The following is a 19,251-nucleotide window of genomic DNA, read 5'->3' as shown; positions in this document are numbered from 1 at the left end:
TCAAGTCACTCTTTATAGAGTTATGCCTGGCTGTGGAGAAGGGCGAGCTTCCGCAGAAACTCCTGTGAGTGGGCAACAGAGCTTCACTTGCACAGCAGCCAGCGCTCGCTACTTGGCCTCTGAAGGTTCCAGGCTGCAGCAGAGGTCCCCTTCCCCAGCCACCAAGAGCTGCTGCACCCTGTTTTCCTGAGTCAGCCAAGGACAAGCCAAGAGGAGACTGGGTCACCTCATCACAACAGTGAGTGCAAAGCAACAGTTTCACGCAGACAAGGCTTCTGAAGGATCAGCTTCAGCTGACCTCTTAACTAGTAGTTTCTGCCAGACAAAATTGAGCCCTGAAGTTATTTTTAGCCAGAACACTTCATGAATTGCAGTTAACTTGCAATATGCAAACTAGTGACTAGTGCTAGAGGAATCCCTATGGGTTTGTGGTTCCACTCTCTGCTCAAAAGTCCAATTATTCATTTTTCTTAGAGCTGCAATATTAATCTAAAAAAGTTGCACAAATGGCAAGAGATGTCATCCTCTCTCCATCCCCAAATCAGATAACCAAAATAAAGGAAGATAAGCATTTAGCCCAGGGCTTATTAGCTATACAAAGTGTAGCTATAAAACTTTGGAGGCTGACCCTCCTCCAGTGATGCTTTTGACAAGAAATTTGTCAGTGCTTCCACCTCTGACTCAAGCCCAAACAAGCCTGTGCAGAGATGGAATGGGAGAACTGCTAGACATAGAAAAGTTTGTGTGAGTTACTATTGTATTTTAATTTTATTCTATCCAAATCACTTGGCTATTTATCTGTATGAGAAAATGCAGTAAAACAAAAGAGGGGTTAAAGTAGCTGGAAGGGGTGACTGCTCTAAATACTTTGGAAGGGAATGAAAATCTTTAAATGGATTTAGGCAAGCTTTGAATCAGACCTTATCACAGAAGGTAGGACCAAGGCAGTTCAAAGCAGAAACTCCTCTGCACACTTCCACCCTTTTTTTTTTTTTTTTTTAAATTTTTGTTCTACTCAGGCTTCTCCAGCTTTTCCCTGTGAATGGAACAGGGATAAAGCACAAAGATTGTGTCAACTACCACCTTTTCTGACATCTTCGTTCCCAAGAAATTTAGTATTTGCTGAACTGGTTAGTTATTCTTTTGGGACACTGGTTAGTTATTATTTTGTAAGTGGTTACCAGTGAAGATTCATGGCTTCTCCCCAAAAGTCTGTACTTCCATTATTTCATGTCTATCAACAAATAAGGCAAGTTTGTTACTTAATGTTTGTCCTTAATGGACCCTACCATCGTAAAATTCCCTGACAATCTGACACAATTAAACATTATTTGTTGTTTCCGCTCTTTTGAGCAGAAGAGCAAGCCAGGGCAATGCATTTAAACAAAAGCATGTAGGATTCACACTGAAATAGAGACTTCACCAGAGTGCACCTTTCCTTTTTGCCCACTGCAGGCTCCTCCTTCCTCTCTGAGGAACAAAGAACCAAGTAAAAATAAGAAACTGTCTGAATGGAGGATTATTTTAATTTATGTTGCAAGTTGCTATGCAAAAAAAAGCTTGTAAAAAAAACCAGTGAACCAACACCAAAGAGCACTTCATCATAATATTATTACCAATTTATTAAACAAAGATTGCATAGACTTGAGAAATGAGTGTGACACATCCCTGGGGGTTTTTTGGTGGTAGACCTCCACCTGTTTCATTCTCACATGCACTCCTGTTTACAGAGACAGGGAAAAATGTTTGCACTTCAGTTCAGTGCAACACAATTTTACATTGTTTGCAGTTTTCTTTAAGGCGAGGCAGGAGCATGCACAGCCAGCTGGAGATGTATGTTTTGGGGAGACAGGGCTACCATCTTCCAGGGAGACTGGTGGAAACACATGGCACTTGTTAATTTATATCCTGGACAATGCTATAAATCGAAGCATTGCTGACAATTCCTGCCCAGTAAACATGCTCAATTTCATCTCCCGTAAAAAGGCAAGCAGGCACTAAATAGCAACACATTTTGATTTTCATTTAGCCACTTTAATGATAGGTGATGTTAGTGGAAAAAGATCATTTATCTTCAGATTTATTTTATATGAGATAAAAAGCCTTGCCAATTTTTTAAAATTCATTTACACAAGTGAATAAATCTTCCCAAACAATAAGTGGGAAAGTCATATTTCTTTAAGTTTGCTAAAATCTGAAAATGCTGATCTTGGAGTGAAATAGACAGCACTGGCATTTTAATCAAGATCATAAAGACTCCTGTTCTAAATAAGAAGCACAACTATACTTCAGAAAAAAATATCTCCAATTCGGAGGAAAGCCTTTTTTAATGCATTTTGTCAAAAATCTCTGATAAATCAGGAGAGACACATGCAATCTTTATATCTCCTTCATTCTTAGAGCAGTTCCAATGTGAAGGCTACCTAAAAATAGACTGAACCTAACCTTTCAAATATCTATACTGCTGCATACCAGGAACGCAAGCTTTCAGTGCCTCTCATGGCTTTCAAGAGCCCTGTGCTGTGCCTGTCTTCTCCTCTAGCACATTATCTCATGTTGCATATTACACCCAAGCATGAGACAAGCTGCAAGTTACAATGTGCAGTGTGTTGCAATATGTGATTTGTGTCCCTTCAGAACACACAAGCAGCAAGATCGTCAAAACCAGCCTTCCCTATTGGCTGTTTGATTTTTTGCCAACAACACTGAACCTAGTAAGTGGGGACATGAAAATGAAGCTCTGCCCCAGCAGCTCTGCTCAGAAAGCACAGGCTGTCTGGTTTGCAGCACACCACTCTTAAAAATATGAAGGGGCACAATAAGGTCTTTTGTCTTATTGTTTTCTACAGTGCTTGCAGACACACTTCTACCCATCTAAAGAAGAGACTTTCCAACAGTGCAGTGAACTCTTGATGACTGATGTAGAATTACAAGACAGCAGAATACATGGTAACTATTTCTTTGCATTACACTTTCTAAATTGTGATTCTGCTTGGCCTTAACGGTATAGATCAGATTCATCCCAAGCACAATCCCAGCAACTTCAGGTCAGTGGTACCTGAAAAATCAATAGCATTTAAGTTATAACATGGGAGATTTTGGCCCAGGCTGTACAAATACTTACTTTTATTGTAGATATTCTTCACTTGGTATTATGCTTCACTGAATGTATTTTGATGTTCTCTAATGCTAAGTACTCTACTTAGCAGGTTCTGAAGCTCCACTAGGAGCTGGAATAGGCAAAATCTGTACTAAACCAGGTTGTGGGGCTGCCCTGGAGGCTCCGAGTGAGTTTGACTTTTGCTTACATGAAACAGAAAATCACCCTTGTACCAGTTGTTAGCTAGCTACTCCTAGCAGGAACAAGCTCATAAGGACTTGCTTTTCTTTGTTTACTGTCATGCTCTGCTCTGACAGAGTCAGAAGTTTGTCAAGGCATTTTACTCTGTCAAAAAAATAACAAAATAACTTATACTGATCAAATAATGGAACAAAGCAGCATCAGACTAAACAAATTCCTTCAAAGAATTTTGGATGGAAAATGTCTTACTGCTGACAGGGAGGCAAGACTAGCAAACAAAGGTATAGGAATAAAAACTACTCAATAAAATATAGATTTCATTATCACCACCTATTCAACTTAATTTTCTTGGCATCCATATCCCTAATGCAGGTTTGTGATAGATCGTACAATCACTTTTTAATTAAGCCCTACTGTGCTTTGTATTAAGAACAAGGCAGTAGACATTATGGCACAATATATCTACCAAAATATTTAATGCTTATCCTTTTCATTTTGGTATTTAAAAGTTGTTCTCTTAGGAGGTGGTATCAGTATTTAACAACATTCTTGACAGTAAGTATAAAAACAAAAAGCTTCATACTTAATCTAGCCATGTCAAAACTGAAACCCCTTAAAATAATTGCTTTCTGAATATATGGTATTTCCATTGCATTATTTTATTATTACTCAGCTTGCAACATCTTAAGATGCAAAACTTGTTCTTTTCCTACATACTGATGAGATAGGAAGTGGCACGAGGATAGAAAACTGACATTTGACCAATACAGTTGAATGGTACACGAAACAGATGTTACCATGTCACAAAAGATATATTTAATGAGAAGCTGTAGAAGACTGGAAGCTTCTTGGGTTGGTAGTATTTTCTTTGGGGTTTAGCTCTCATTCGGTGTATTGCAGCTCTGCAGCCTGTGATGGGGCAGATCCTCTAAAAGAACAGTGCTCTTCTTCCAGTGGAGTACTGGCACTTTTCAGAGGGCAACATTTACTTTAATTACTAAAATGTACCCTATTTCTTCCAAGAAAGAAAAGGCTGTTGTTGCATATATAATATGGTTTCAGTTTTTAATGCCAGAAATGAATCAGTAAACATAGTTCCATTATGGTATACTATTTCTTATTCTGTACCCATAGTAACCAAATTAATTTCAAGGCGCTGCTGGCATTAATTCAATCTGAAGCTCACACTTTGGATTTCACATAGGTGCCTTCATCCTATTCTTCTTCTCAACTAATAAAATGTTAATATATGGCAATATATTTATTTCTGGTTCAGTTCAAGTTGAGGTGTGCAGTACTTTGCAGAAACCTAATTAATATCAATCATATATTACAACATTGTGTGGTTTAGTATACAAAAAAAATGGTGCTAGCACATGAGCATGAAACAGATGACCCAGGACTTCATTTCTAGCTGTAACTTCTCTGTTTCTAGGATAGGGAAGGCCAGTTTCTCCTTACCTTTCAATCTCCATTAAAAAAAAAATCCCTAACATACAGCAAAGAACTACAATAAATATATTACATAAGAAAAAAAAACCACAAGAGTAAGGAGGTCCTGGAGGATGAGATACCAACAAAACCAGGACACTGCCCCTGTACCACCATGAGTTTGGTGTGCACTGGCAATAAGCTGCTCCCACAGTGACCCAGCAGTGCTGTATTCAGCAGCACGCACTGATACAGGTTTTTCCACTGGGACCTACCAGCCTTCAGCCAAAAAATCCCATCCAGTTAATAGAAAAAAAGCATCTCCACATCCCAGGAACTGCACTTGAACTGCTCAGGAGACATAAGCAGTTCAATAGCTGTGGTGTTGACTAGACCTACTCTAGACCCAGCAAAATGAAATACAGTTCTTTTGTCAGAACTTAATTTGGGCAACCTGAGACCCCAGGCACACTACTATTATAAAGTCTCAATATCTGCTCTACTCCCCATAGTTAAAGAGGTTTTGCAGCAACAGTTCATATTTCTTGGAGCCTTTTTTACCCAGTTGCTCCCACTCCCATGTATTCCCAGGAGCTCTAGTGTCCCCAAGTATTTTGGTGCTTTCAAAATGCCCACCTAAGAGAAATTACTGCACTAAATGGTGCCCAGCTTGATCCAACCATGGCCAGAGCAACAGGGCCATATTCTGTCATCCTTATTCACTACCTACAACAAGCAGTCCCATGAAAAGGGTGAGCTGGTGTGAAGAGTTAAGGCAAACCTTCTGGATGAGCAGAGGGAGTGTGGGTGAGCTGTGACTCACCAGTTGAAGATCCTTGCTCTGAAAAGAATCACCATCATATGAGTGCATGGAAGCTCAGGCCTCAAGCCTTGCATGGGTCATTGACCTGTAACAAAGCTTGGTTTTGGCTTTTGAACATCCCACCTTCTGGCAAAAGTCACAGAGATGTTTGAGCAAGCCCACAGCTTGGTTGCACTGGCAGCCCCATCCATAGACACAGAAGACTCAGTGGATCGCTCCATCAGGCACATCACTCAAGGCTGTAAGCCCAGGCCTTTGCAAATGGACCCATCTCAAACCAACCTGCACACCACAGGACTGCATTAAACACAGAGCCCCTCTGATCATTTCAGGTTCTTGCATCGGGAACTGAGCAGTAAAACTTTCAGGGGCCCTAGTGAGCCCCTGGGCACTCACACAGGGCTCTCTATGGCCTTGAGCCCTGCCTGCATACTGCATCCAAGGGCACAATATAGTCCTTCACTTTTACCAACTGCTGTAGAATAAGAATTCCTAGAATGGCCCAAACCAGTTCAAATATGGGTACTTTCAGACTTCTTTTCTATTCCAAATTGTGTGCTTTGCCAGCTTCAAAAAAACAGATGGAAAATACATCCCTAAATGTGCACCCTTGTGATCATTCCAAAAGGAAAGCAGCACCAAGTAGCTTAAAACGTTTGCTAGAAAAACTCTTTTCCATATCATGCAAATAGCAGACAAAAATAACTGCTAGGCAATTGATATACATACAAATATTGGTTATTTTAAACAGTAATTTGTTATTGAGGACATCTCACTGAAATATTATAATATTCAATTTCCTCTGCATTTGCATGGAAAAGGAGCTGGAGAGCGCATGATCATTCATTTAACTATTACGTAAATATGTCTATCTAAGATCACACGGCTTTCAAGCCAGAGTTCAAATACATGTTTAATGCATGAGAGTATGATGAAGAAACTTGTGAACTCACAGGTCTCATAGCCCAATCTCAATCAGATACGAGCTTGGTGTAAATATGTACAGTATCGTGTGCTTTCAATAGCACCATGTCTCCAGGCAGCAGTCTGACATCAGCAAAGGAGACAGGTGGTTCCCTTTCCAAGCCGGGAGGGGAGAATAAAAGGAGTTAAGACAGTGTGTAAATATAGCGATATTTTTCCCTCGGTGTTTTGCTACAGTTTTCAACCCTTAATGAATCTTCAGTGCATGAACAATTCTCATAACATCTTTGCTACAAATCAGTGAGTGGATGTCATGTCCTAAGATATTTATAACCTTAAAGGTAGTGGTAAGTGATACTGTTTGGCAGCCTTGGTTTAGAAGTGCTGAAGATATACTTGCCTTTTGGTTTCATAAGAAAGGAGCTCCAAAAAGCCACAAAACCTCAGTTTCCTTGCTCTAAATGTATCCCTTTCATATAGCAGGTCACTGTTACTAATAATGCCCGTAAGAATGACAAACAACAGTCAGTCACAGGCATAGAGTACGTCACAACTGCTTTTAGATAGCTCAACTTTGTAAACTCTAACAGTGTGAGATATGCTAAACCCTGCACAATCCACAGTAGTTTGATTTTGAATCTCACATTACAAGAGTTCACACGTACACTAACCTGCATATAGAATAACCCAATTCGGCCTTTCTTTCTATCCGTACATAAATAGATACTTTTTTTTTACACAGTGACAGCCACTGCCTCTTAAACCATTTTCTTTTGTTGCATTTCCTTAGAAACACAAATCTTGTTCCTTGGCAGCAGTTGCTGTAAGTGCTGTACCACATGCCCAAACTAGTTCTCAGTCACAGCTTTAATTCACAGTAAGTGGCACGAAAGGAGGTCAACACTTCTCAGAAACCACTTTCAGTTCTTTGCTGCTTCAGTATCTATTCTATAAAGCCATCCGCCCTAACAGAAAGAAAGTTGTTTCTTATATTGTGTCCCTTGCTTTTTTATTATTGTCATCTTTATGGAATGGGCTGCAGAATGTATCTGATGGAATAAAAGAAGATTATTCCTGGAACCACATTCCTGGTCTCCCTTTTGCAAGATCCTAAAAATATAAGCAAAAAGAAAATAAAAATTAATACTTTCTGCAACAAAACCAAAACGCTCCTTTCTTTTTCAGTGCAAAAAGACTTTATATAAATGGCATCTTGCAACTCAGTGTCAATCACTGTGTCTTACTTTCAGTTCAATTTACTTGCTTACAGAATGATTGGTTTTTTTTATCAACCCGACCAAGACATCATGGAGCTTGAAAATCAAACAGCCTTCTTTTTGCCATGATGCATCACTGGCAAGAGGAATGTCCTTGCTGACAATATTTTGCTGTCACATTTGCCTCTACAGCTTCACTGCCTTCTCTGTGATCAATGAAAACAGATTTTGACCTCATCTATTTCATTTCAGACCATATTCTGCCCTGAGGCACATGAGTACAACCTATCATAGTTATAGTGGCAATTGAGGCAGAATTTGTTCCTTTCCTGACAATTCAATATGTGATTCATGAACCAGAATTGAATCCAGCTCTCCTTTCCTAGAGCTCCTCTGTTTCTTCGGCATTAGCATCAGTAAAAAAAGAAGCAAAGATGAATTTATGTTGGTCATATCAGCAGAACTGCCTGGGTAGTCAATAATCAGACTGCTCGGCAAGATGCTACCTGACCAAAAGTTAGTTACTGTATTTTATTTAAACAGCTTATTCTGTACTCTGTTTGCTTGCTTGACTTTTCCCTGTGTTTTTTAACTAATGGGATCGTAAGACCTGGAAAAACACCTCCTAGTCTTGAACATTTCTAATTGGCTTAATAAAGCAAACTGAAAAAAATATAATCCTCTCCACAACCATCACCTTAAAAAACATACCCATACTACTAGATGTGGAATACACAGTGTATTCACAGGGTATGCAGCACTAACTGGATGATCAAGTTTCCCATTAATCCCCAAGACAGTGGACCACTTTTGAAAATACAGGCTCCATTTCTATTCATATGACCCAAAGTGCCAACACCTGTATACATTCTTTCATACAACTCACTGCACAGCTGAGGCGAACACACTTCAGCACACACGGTCCAAAATGGACACACAGAAATGCCCTCGGATGTGCAGCACTCCACTGACCAACCTATGCTGTGGGGCACTCCCTCTGCACGACCTACAGAAGGAGGAGGGTCTGCTTGAGACCACCTTCAGAGTGTTGGTGCTTCAGAGCCAATAACAGGAGCTCATTTTGAACCCTGGAGGTCCCCAGTGTCTCCATGTCTCACTCAAGATGACAGGCCTAACATGCATATATTGTATTATTATTTTCTGCAGAACTCAGTTCCCAAGCAGGTTGGAAAGGTTGACATCACTTTGAAAACCACATCTAAGGCATGTAATGAACTGCATACAGGAGACTAATCTATAGTAAATTTGATGTACAGTAAAAATAAACTCCTTAATATAACAAAAGCAGTAATCAACATATTGCATATTAGGCCTGCAAAGCACCAATTATCTGATGAAGAGAAGTAATGCGAGATAGTTACAGTTTCCTCAGTTATTTAACTATTTACGCCAATGGAAGTCAAGGAAAACAATGCCTACAGAACCACACATGAAAACTCACATGAAGGATTTCAGCCAAGATTTGAGTTTAGATTTGAACATAAGGAGAAAAAACTATTCAACAATAAAACAACAAAAATAAAGGTCACAACCTCCAAATCCTGCTGCATCTTGCTACTGTACTGGTTATGAGAATACAATTTTTGGAAGCAAATTATTTTAATTTCTCTTACCATTTAAGAAAAATGCATTCAAAGCAAAACACTGAGCCTGATCCTGCCCTTTTGCAACCCCATCAATAACAGCCTTACCACACACTAGAGTGAAGAAGGATTTATCCTTTCCCATGGGCCATGCTCTGAGTTCTTAATTCAACACTATATTCACCAACTTGTTCAGTGAGATTAGCTGTGGTTTCAAGTGTTATTCACTCAGGCAATGGGTCTACAAACACCCTCTTGCTCTGTATTGCCAGACCAAAGAAGATATGAATAATTTGGGACACATTACCAAAGGCTCAGAGTATCTTCTGTGGGGTTTTCTTTGGAGTGAGAGACCTTTCCTGTGTGTGAAAATTGGCCTTGTAATGAAATAAATAGGACTCACTTCTCTTCCTTTCCTTTTTTTAGGTAGCATGACCTAAAAAAGGATTTGCAAACACACTTGGAGAGGAGAGAGAGAGATCTTGTGTCTATTGGATTTTTGTTTATTTTCTGCAGTTATTACAGAGAGTTTCTCAAAATTCTCAAACATCTGTGAATCTTATAAGGTTCTTATAATCTTATAAATTGCACTTTTCAAAGTGCAATGTGTCTAGCTTAAATTTCTTTTACTTCTTAGTATACTTATTACACTTACTGCAAACTATCCGAATGCCCACACAGTGCTTTAAATGGGGCTGCAAATATCCCTTGGATCACCATCAGCAGAAAGCTTCTCTTCCTAAAGGAAAGTAAAATTCAGCGCGACTTTTTGATCTACTATTTGCTATTTTGTAAAACTGCAGGAAAACTTCTGCCTTAAGGGCCGAGCCCTGCTCCTTCGGCACTGAACCAGACCAAGAGGGGTCTGTCTGTGTGCCGCACCAGAGTCGTGCTTGGAGGCAGAGCACGACGAGCCTGCCAGAAGTGCTGATTCACTGCAGACACCAAAGAGGCTGCTTAGTAGCTAAGCTGGGGGGCAAAAAGATGGCACAGAGGAGAGGCATCTTCATCAGTGCAAATAAATAAACAGGAGGGAATGCCAGAGCTGTTGCAGAGACTGGATTCCCCGAGACCTCTGCTTAATACATGCGTGTTAGTTCGCTTATTGGAACAAAACCTGTTAATACAGCTCTAGCCATAGGGGGGGGAAATACTTGCAAATGCACAGAAGTCATGTAAATCAGAACTGCTGCTCTACTGTACAAGAAAATTTCTCCATTAATAATTTCATGACTTAGAGCAAATGAGCATGGTTGGAAACAGGGGACCCTGCTGATACTAATCTGAAGGCATAGGATACTTTCGTTTCTCTCTCACATATATACCAGACGTACTCCTTGGCTCAAATCTGGGTGTGGACTAGGTGCTTTTGTGGCTAAAACACCACCTTCTAATTTGGTTAAGTCTACTAGTAACTTTTTTTGGTTTGGGGTCGCAAAATGTTGCATAAACCCTCCAGGATTTTAAAATCCAAATTCTCAGAGCTGTCACATTTATAATTAGAACGATCTGATACGACTGGCATTAGTGTGAGGTAGGAACATATCACAGAGGGCCAAGCAGACAAACTAAAATATTTCTCACCGTTAGAAAGGGAATTCTTCCAAGTAGAAATGTCAGTTGAGTCACAAGGGCTCTGTGCAAAAGTAGCACCTCTTCATCCTCATACCTACTCTTAGAAAAAGTCCTGCACTGTTGCTTAACTTAGTCCAACAGACCACACCACTTACCAAAGCCCTGACAACAGCCCTGGCTCCCTGTGTTAAATCCAGATTCTCCTCTGAGTAGAAAATTACTTTTCTCTAAGTGCAGGTTGTTTCGGAGCTACCTGTAACACCCCCAGCCCATACATAAAGACAACATGTTCATATTGCACATAAAAAGAGATGTCCCCACACTGAAAAAAATGAGGTTTGATAAAACACCTTGTCACAGAATCCCTGGATGCAGAGCCAGTTGCAAGTGTAACCTTTTTATGTGCTGCTGAAAGTACTTTTCAAGTTGTTTACCTCCATATTGGAGAAGGAGAAAAAGGAAGTAAGAAAGGAGGGAAGGAGGGAGGGTACACTATTGTAGCTACTGAATCAGCAAACAAATGAGCGAGAGACAAAATGAGAATGGCTGTAAGGAACCTGGCACCATCAGCATGTTGAGTGAAACAATAAAAAAGAGCCTGGAAGAAAAGAGAAACACTGAATGCAGATACTAATTTTTCCTTTTTTTTTTTTTCTGGAAGAGGATTTATGATGCCAGATTTCAGTTGCCTCTTAATAACAACACCTGGCTAAATACAAATGAAATTAATTTTACAGCTGCAATCTTTCCACATTTTGCACATGGTGATTTGCTGAAAGAAACCCTATCACAAGGTGTCAAAAAGGAACATAAAACATAACATGCAATATTTTTTGAGAGACATCATTTGTAATTATATGAAACCTAACAAAGCTGCTCCAGGGAGAGGTGGATAGAGTTGCACAGCAGAGAGCCTGGACCGCCATGCAGATGGCAAAGCTCTATCCAGGCAAATACAGTGGGAAGGCCACAGGGGCTCACATGTATCAAACAATAACAACAATGTGTCTCTTCCTTCTGCCATCAGGTCACTGAAACCAATGGGAAAGTGGCATGGAGATGAAAATGCTATGGTCAGGTATTAGGTTAGAACTTCCTACATGACTTGAAATTACAACCATCATCCCTCATACCTCTTACTTCCACATGACAACCCCCATCCCATATCCTAAACTAAATCACTGGTCTCAAAAGTGTTACTAGCACAGTATGTGTTGCTGCACTCTTCATTCCAATGTATTTAGTTTTTCTTGAAAATCAGTAGAAACTGATCTGTAACATAGACCTGGTATTAAAGCACACTTCTGACTAGCACTGTACCAGTGCTGTGTGGAAAGCAGAGATGGCTCCTCCAAGAAAATATGAAAAATTTCTGAATACTACATCTGAGAAACAAAGTGTGATACTTACTTCAGTGTTAGGACAGGAGTAGTTTACCTGCTCCTTCCTCTCCTTACCCCATGATCAGACTCTGGAAAATATTTCTGTTTCACTGCTTGGGAGAATGAAAGATGGTGCTGTCCTTTAGTCTGTGCACCACACCTACAAAATACATTTCCAGGAAAGTAGTATTTTCTGCGTTGCTTTCTGGTGGTGAGGGTCATATTATTAATGCATTTGGCTCACCTTCCTGCAACCAGGCACGCATACAACAGGAGAGGAGACCTGCAAACTGGTCACAGTTGTACTAAGAAAGCATCGGGTCCTTTAAAACACAAAATCCACAATTTCATGAAATGGGTCAGTGCTGAACAAAAATCTTCTTTCTTGGAGTTAAAATAGGCAAGTTGCTTTCTGGTATTTCACGGGACTCACATATTATCACGAACATGATACACGTTAACTATGTTATAGCACCAAAAAGTCCCAATTTTTTAGATTTTGCTCTTCTTTGAAACTACTAGCTAGGCTCTACACTGGCATGAACACATGGAAAGATATTGCCCCTGTGAGAAAGCAAAATAGTATACCAGCTTTCCTGGATAAACTATGGGTAAACTATGAAATGTGAACAAATGTCTTTTAAAGTATGAAGAATGACAACCAATTTTTAAAAATATGCTGAAGAAAACTCTTTGTAAGGTTTGGTTTTTTCCTTGCTTTGGTTTTCTGTATTAACACTTGGGCTTGCACTCAATATTAATCCCTCCCATATTTCTCAGCTCTTGTGTAGAAAACACACCACAGTCCTACAGCTGCGGCATTTCGAAGTCTGCACAACATGCTGTACATGCCATTGGTTGACATTTTATTGACAACAAAGGCCCGCAGCACAGCAGTGCTTTTAGAGATGGGATTAACATAATGAACTCTATCTTCATGGCTTTTTCATGGCATTTCTTTATATAAAAGAGTGAAAAAAGACCCAAACCAGAAACAAACATTTTTTTCCTATTCTTTTAGGGCACAGTCCCCTCTGAAATAACTGTACACTCCTAAAGGAGAGAAAAAGTCTTTAAATAAAGGAACACATTTGTACTTGTAAGAAGAATGTAACTGCTGAAGAACTAGGGGGAAAAAAAAGGACTGACCTTTCTATGAGGCAAGAAGAGCTCAAGTGTGGGGCCTGCACTAGTACAACATTATAGCTGATTGAGTAAACTCCATCATGAGATAGTAACATGAACAATGCTGCGACCTCCTACCATGCAGGGACAGGCCGAAACAATTTTACAGCAACGCAAAACACCAAGGTTTCAAAATTCTTAAAACTACATGTACAAAATCCAGCAGGTATTGCTTTAAGTCAGTCCCAAGTCAAATGGTCCTCATGCATGAGCAGTACGCACAAACACAGCCACTGAACCCAGCCCAGGTTTGCCAGATGCCCCGCCCATGTTTGCAGGATAGTCCCGAATGCAGGAAAGAGAGTAGCACCCTGAGCAGGAATCAGCAATTTTGTCTGCAAAGCTCTGATCCTCCCCTCTTAAAGCTTCAAGAAAACTCTTCAATGAAAAAGTTCTTGGCAGAGTTTTCATCTGTTCTTGGCTGGACTCGCTAGCCAAGTCTGAAGCACACAGAGATCTGGTTTATTTTTGTCCTAGTACATGAGTAAAACCCCACAATATTAATGTTTTTTACAGAATTAAGTGGAGCAATCACACAGACATCAGGCCAGCTTGAATGTAATTGCTAAAAAATGAATTTAGACAATTAGGAATTATGGTTTGCAAATTTTCTTTCTTTTCTTTTGGTCTGTCCCTTTCTGAAGTCCTGTATCCCAGCCTTCCTTTTAGTAGCCTTCTACAAATACATGAAAAAACTACCTATGTATCTACATGAGGTACTTATTCAGCCCCTTTAGTGGGTCACAACAGAAGAACATGGCAATTTGGTATGAACTCAAACTGCAATTTAATCAAATTAATGTTGCAAAGGTGCCTTAGTAAGACATCAAAGTAAAAAAAAAGACTGTAAAAAAAATCACAGTGGCCACCAATTGCAGCAAAAACCTGTCTGCAGCTGAATTGCCAGCAATAAACTAAAACATTATATCCACTTAGAAATTAAAGGTGCAAACTAAACATGCAAACTGCTTACAAAAATGGGGCAAATTACCCTGGTCACTGTGGAAGTAAAGGGTATTCAGCAACTTTCCTAAAAGTTCTGTCAACTTGCAGAATCCTAACTCAATTTCTCTAGGAAGTTCTGAGATCTTGAAAACCAAACACATTTGCGGACCATATCCAATCCCTCCACCCTGGTTCACAACCTTTGTTTAAGGAAGACAAGTAATCTGTATTATGAAAAAAGGCTGTGCTCATTTTCCTAACGTACTTTCCTGTGACTTTCACCCTCTGTTATATAAGAGTGGGAAGCATGGACAATTCATTCTTAATGCTAGCTCAGTCCTGGCCTCTCCTGGGCACTGGCTGAAAATAATACTAAACCATGCTGAATCATTTACAGTAGCTTTATGATGTGGATTATCATTCAGCAAGGACTGACCTGACCTCATCACACTCATTTCATGCAGCAATGCAGACTGGACTCCAACCAGAGTCTAACAAATGCCACCCACATTTGGCACCAACACAAGTCATGCATTCATGTAGAAGGCTCACTCGTAGAATAAAACTGCTTTAAATTTATTCTTGAACTAAACTTTCAGTAATTGTCATATCCTTGCCTCTTCTGTCAGCGTGGGCAGTGCTTTAAAACTGTAAGCTGCTCAGACATATATGCAGTTTTTTGTTTCAGGCAGCTTCCCTACTCTTATTTTCAGAAGGGTATTAGCCATTATGAGAAAATATTTTGTTAATCAATGCTTCCAGCAGTCACACAGATTTCTAATGCCTCTGCTAAAATAATGGTCCTTTATTCTGCTTCTTACTCTAGACAGAGATTCTGGTCACAAGGCACGGGAACAATTTACCTCCTCTTAGACACAAGAGATACTGTGCTACAACACAATGCAAAAATGTGAGCTCCTCAGTCATGCAGGACCTGGTCATATGGCTGCCCACTGAATTCCTTCTCTTTCCACCATCATAAAAGGGAGTACAAGATGCTGTTGCCATTTATATTCCACTGATTACACAAGCTATTTTCATGGCAGGACTCTGCTGTTGCATTCCATCTCAGAGGCTGAACGGATTGAGCTTTTTTAGTGGATTCTATTAAAATAGATGTTGGTTCCAATAGGACAAATTCATCAGGTAGGGAGCTTTTACAATGAGTCATTTTAAGGTAATCTTTGTACACATGCTCTTCAAATAGCTTGAACTCTTTGAATGATAAAAGTACACAGAAACAATAGTAGCTGTGAGTGGAGAAGAAATGTTTTAAAAGCTGGTTTTGTTAAATGTTAAACCAGAAAACGAAACTCTGATTTTAGACTGGATTTTTCTATGTGTATTCCCATCCTTACTGATTTCTTTCTAGTATTAAAACTAAGGGAAACAAAAGTTTTAATTGCAGGACACTTTCAGTTTTACTCATGAACTGTCACTATCAATCATTTATGTTTTCTAGTGAACTCCTACACTAAATAAAAAGAGAATATAAGAATAAATCTTTTAAAAGGAATCAATTTGCTGCACATCAATCCCTGCAGGCCATGTGCTCATAAGTCAATAGTTTAAAATGAAAACATCTGATCAAGGTAATACACCTGTTAAAGGAGCATAAAATTCCAAACCCAATGGTAAAATATAAAGATTATGAAGCCTCTTAAAGGAGCCATCAAAGTAAACTATTACACAGATACATCTGCTTCATACCAGCACCTGCTCCATCAGTGCCACTCACAATAAATGAGCATTAGGACAAACACTTCATAGAGCATCTGCAGAAAATAGTTTTTTTCTGAAAGTAATTCAGCTCAAGAAAAGAAAAAAGTAATGATTTAGCACTGCATGCACTTTCTAATAAAGTATCTCCAAGCAAGAAAAATATTAATGATCTGAGCACATCACGAATCTGCACATTAGCAATTTATCAGTCATGTTTTACAGACGGAGCAACTCCGATACACGATAGGCAGGGTGAAGTGACCAGCATGTTTGAGCGTGTTGAGAGCTGGGCTCAAGCACACTCCAAAGCTCACAGGGAATCAGTACTATCACTGCTACTATGAGTATTACTATTACACAGTTCAACCATTTGTTCTCTTTTTCCTACCTCAGCAGCTCTAACTTTTGCAGTTTTGCTGGAAGAGGAAATAAATCCCCTCACCAGCACAGGAATCCTTGCACTTTTCCAGTGTGTCATTTCCCCCCCTTCCTTCTCAAGCAATACAAATCCCACATGGAAACTCTCTGCCAACATACTCACTTATGCATGGGCTGGTGGTAGAGCCAAGGGAATTTTTGTTTCTCTTTTGTTTCCCTCCTTTTTTTTTCTTTTAATTTAAACAAAGTGTGTTCATGGCTACATCTGAGGGACTTTTGAGCCCCTTTCCAAAAGCTTATGGGCCTTTTGAGTCTCAGTTGTAATTAGTCTCAACCATGTTTTGTAGTGCTTGTGATCCCAGTTGGGTTTGGCCCTGAGTTTAAAATGGAGGGAAGGGTTGGTACCTGGTTTTCCTTCTCCAGACTTTCTCCACCTTTCTCACCTATTTTCTTTTTCTCAGGTTTTGCAGACATGAGAGGAAGAGAAATATAGTTGCATATACAGGGCCAGGGGAGCAGCACAATTTCTCCCAACACCTGGCTCCCAACCAAACCAGCGGCCAAACCTCCTCTGGCTTCACAGCCCTGGGAAAGGCTTTCACAACGGTGCTAACACAAATTTCACACTCCTGCATCTTCCCTTCGTGCAAAAGAAAGCTGATCCCAATACCTAAACTTTGTGTCCCCCTGGTCCCTGCCCATGGATGCTGCTGGGGGGCACAGGGTGCCAGCAGGCAGCTCCCAAGGGGGGACAGAGTGCCTCCCACCCAGCAGCACATGGACCCACATGAGGAGATAAGTGTGAACTAGAGCCCACCAGTGTTTCCCTTTTTGCTCCAGAGGACACTGGTGTTAACGTTACCCTCCACACTACCACATGAGTAATGCCACTCATGTGACCAGAATTTCCAGGTGGGGAATTTAAATTCTTTGCACCTTTGACTTACCTCATGAAGCAGAGATGCCATGGCCCCAGCTGCCTCAGCCTGCCAGAGACCACAGTCCTTCACCAGGAACCCAAGCTTTTTCATCTGGGACCCTCAAAAAAGGGCATTTAACACATTTGTCAAAGTGGCTGAACAGTCAGGGCCACTGTCAGGCTTTATATAATGCTGCATTTTTGGCATTGTTTTTGAAATGCCCGGTGCAGGTGTCAGCCTGTTTAAAGGGTACAGTATGTGTGCACACCTCGCCTTCCCCGTCAGCACACGAATTGTTACCTCTCAGAATGTATTGCCTTGGCACTGCTGACATTTATGTAGAACAGTGAGGTCTATTTTGCCAGCTATGACTTCAGCGTCATTCTCAATAACTTTAAAAGATCAACCATAACAAAACAAAAAGGCTTCTGAATTTTATTGGCACGTGCTACCACAGGAAATATAAAATACAGGCACCTGTCACAACTGATCCTTCATTTTTTGAAAAAAAAAGGAAGGAGAAAAAAATCAAACAAAATAAAATAAAATTAAAAAAAAAAAAAGAAAAAGAAAAAGGGGGGGGGGAAGCAACCATAGCCTGCAGAAGTGCTCTGATCTGTAAGACCACATTAAAACAGAGGAATGATTCAAAAATAGCCTTGTCTGAAACATGGCACCAAAGGTAAGTGCAGTGAAGGAGCACTCTCAGGCAGGGCAGGGCAGGGTAGAGCAGGTGCCTGCTTCGGGCATCAGTCACAGGGCAACAAAGCTGCTCTGGAAAGAAGGGGTTAATATTAGCTGCGTGTTATACTCAGCGATGCCTTAAATAATCATCACATGGCTCCTGTAATCTGTTCCATGCTGTCAGCGCTGGGTTAGTCATAATAATATCAGATAAGAGCTGTTCAAAGTGACATACTAACCAACATGAGAGCCACATGACTTTCTGGCTACATGGCTGCCCTTCACCTGAACTTTGGCTTAGATAGTTTTATACCAGCACAAGGTGCACTGACGTCAGAGTGACTTCTCTGCATCGGTGGTGGAAAACCGCTGGCACCCCCAAGCACCCCACAGCCCGTCCTCTGCAGACAGGAGGTTCTGCTGCTGGGGCACCCTCTGGACATCTCCCTCCATTTTTTCTAAGCTGGCTGCAGGGTAAGGGAGGCACTTCTGGCAGGGGGCATGCGGGGTGACTTTTCCTTTTTTTACCACTACTTCCTGCCTCTCCCCTGCCTCCTCTGTTGCAGGCAGCCAAACAGAAGAGCAGAGAGGCTGGGGAGAGGCAAAGCAGGAGGACTAACCCTAGCTGGGGAGCAGGAGAGGAAGCAAAAGCAGGGGAGTGGTACTTGAAGGGAAGGAGGTGCCACAAGGAAAAGCAGCAAGGCTATGAGGATCTGCAGCAGGGAGGGCAAAAGTGGGCAAAGAGGGAAAGGAAATATTAGAAATATGTATATATAAAAATATATATATTAGAAATATTAGAAACAGAGAAATCGGTGCAAGAAATCAAGGTTTAAAAAACAAGGCCAAAACTAGTTGTTGCATGTCTTGAAAGACATCAAAAACAATGAAAATGCAAGAAAATGCAAGAAAATGCAAGAGATCCAGCATTCACAAGGTGCCCACGGCCAGACCCAGAGAAAGGAAACAACTTCCTCTGTATCTTATGCACCACAGCTCCTACTCAGCAGCCACGTCAGCCCAGGGGGAGTTAATGTGATCTCCCCAAATAGCTGTCTGCTGTTTTCTTTTTTAGGCTAGAGAGATGCCTTTTTTTGTTTGCGGGTGTAAAGTTTCCTGCACAATCGTGCCTTGGTGTTCCAGAAGGCTAAATAAATACA

At 40.5% G+C, this 19,251-nt stretch overlaps 1 protein-coding gene and 2 long non-coding RNA genes across 4 annotated transcripts in view; 1 reads left to right on the top strand and 2 right to left on the bottom strand.

The window, feature by feature from the left end:
• Positions 1 to 19,251, bottom strand: part of PPARGC1A (PPARG coactivator 1 alpha) — a 368,659-nt gene that overhangs the window by 75,439 nt on the left and 273,969 nt on the right. The gene's annotated exons all lie outside the window — the stretch shown is intronic.
• Positions 2,505 to 9,864, top strand: LOC135413417 (uncharacterized). The gene is made up of 3 exons (XR_010430223.1): positions 2,505 to 2,714; positions 2,850 to 2,949; positions 9,727 to 9,864. It is a non-coding gene; the product is annotated as an uncharacterized LOC135413417 (long non-coding RNA).
• Positions 7,023 to 19,251, bottom strand: part of LOC135413416 (uncharacterized) — a 175,023-nt gene continuing 162,794 nt past the window's right edge. Inside the window, exons 3-6 of one of the 2 annotated variants that reach the window (XR_010430221.1) lie at positions 12,502 to 12,580; positions 12,333 to 12,417; positions 9,956 to 10,039; positions 7,023 to 7,589 (exon numbers count right to left, since the gene is read on the bottom strand). This is a non-coding gene — a long non-coding RNA (uncharacterized LOC135413416). The remainder of the gene's footprint in view (positions 7,590 to 9,955; positions 10,040 to 12,332; positions 12,418 to 12,501; positions 12,581 to 19,251) is intronic. The other variant, XR_010430222.1, reaches the window with a different exon arrangement.

Source organism: Pseudopipra pipra, chromosome 4 (genome assembly GCF_036250125.1).
Source record: "Pseudopipra pipra isolate bDixPip1 chromosome 4, bDixPip1.hap1, whole genome shotgun sequence".
NCBI classification, from domain to species: domain Eukaryota; kingdom Metazoa; phylum Chordata; class Aves; order Passeriformes; family Pipridae; genus Pseudopipra; species Pseudopipra pipra.
The sequence above is the reverse complement of the archived record's forward strand: the minus strand, read 5'-3'. Positions and strand labels throughout refer to the sequence as shown.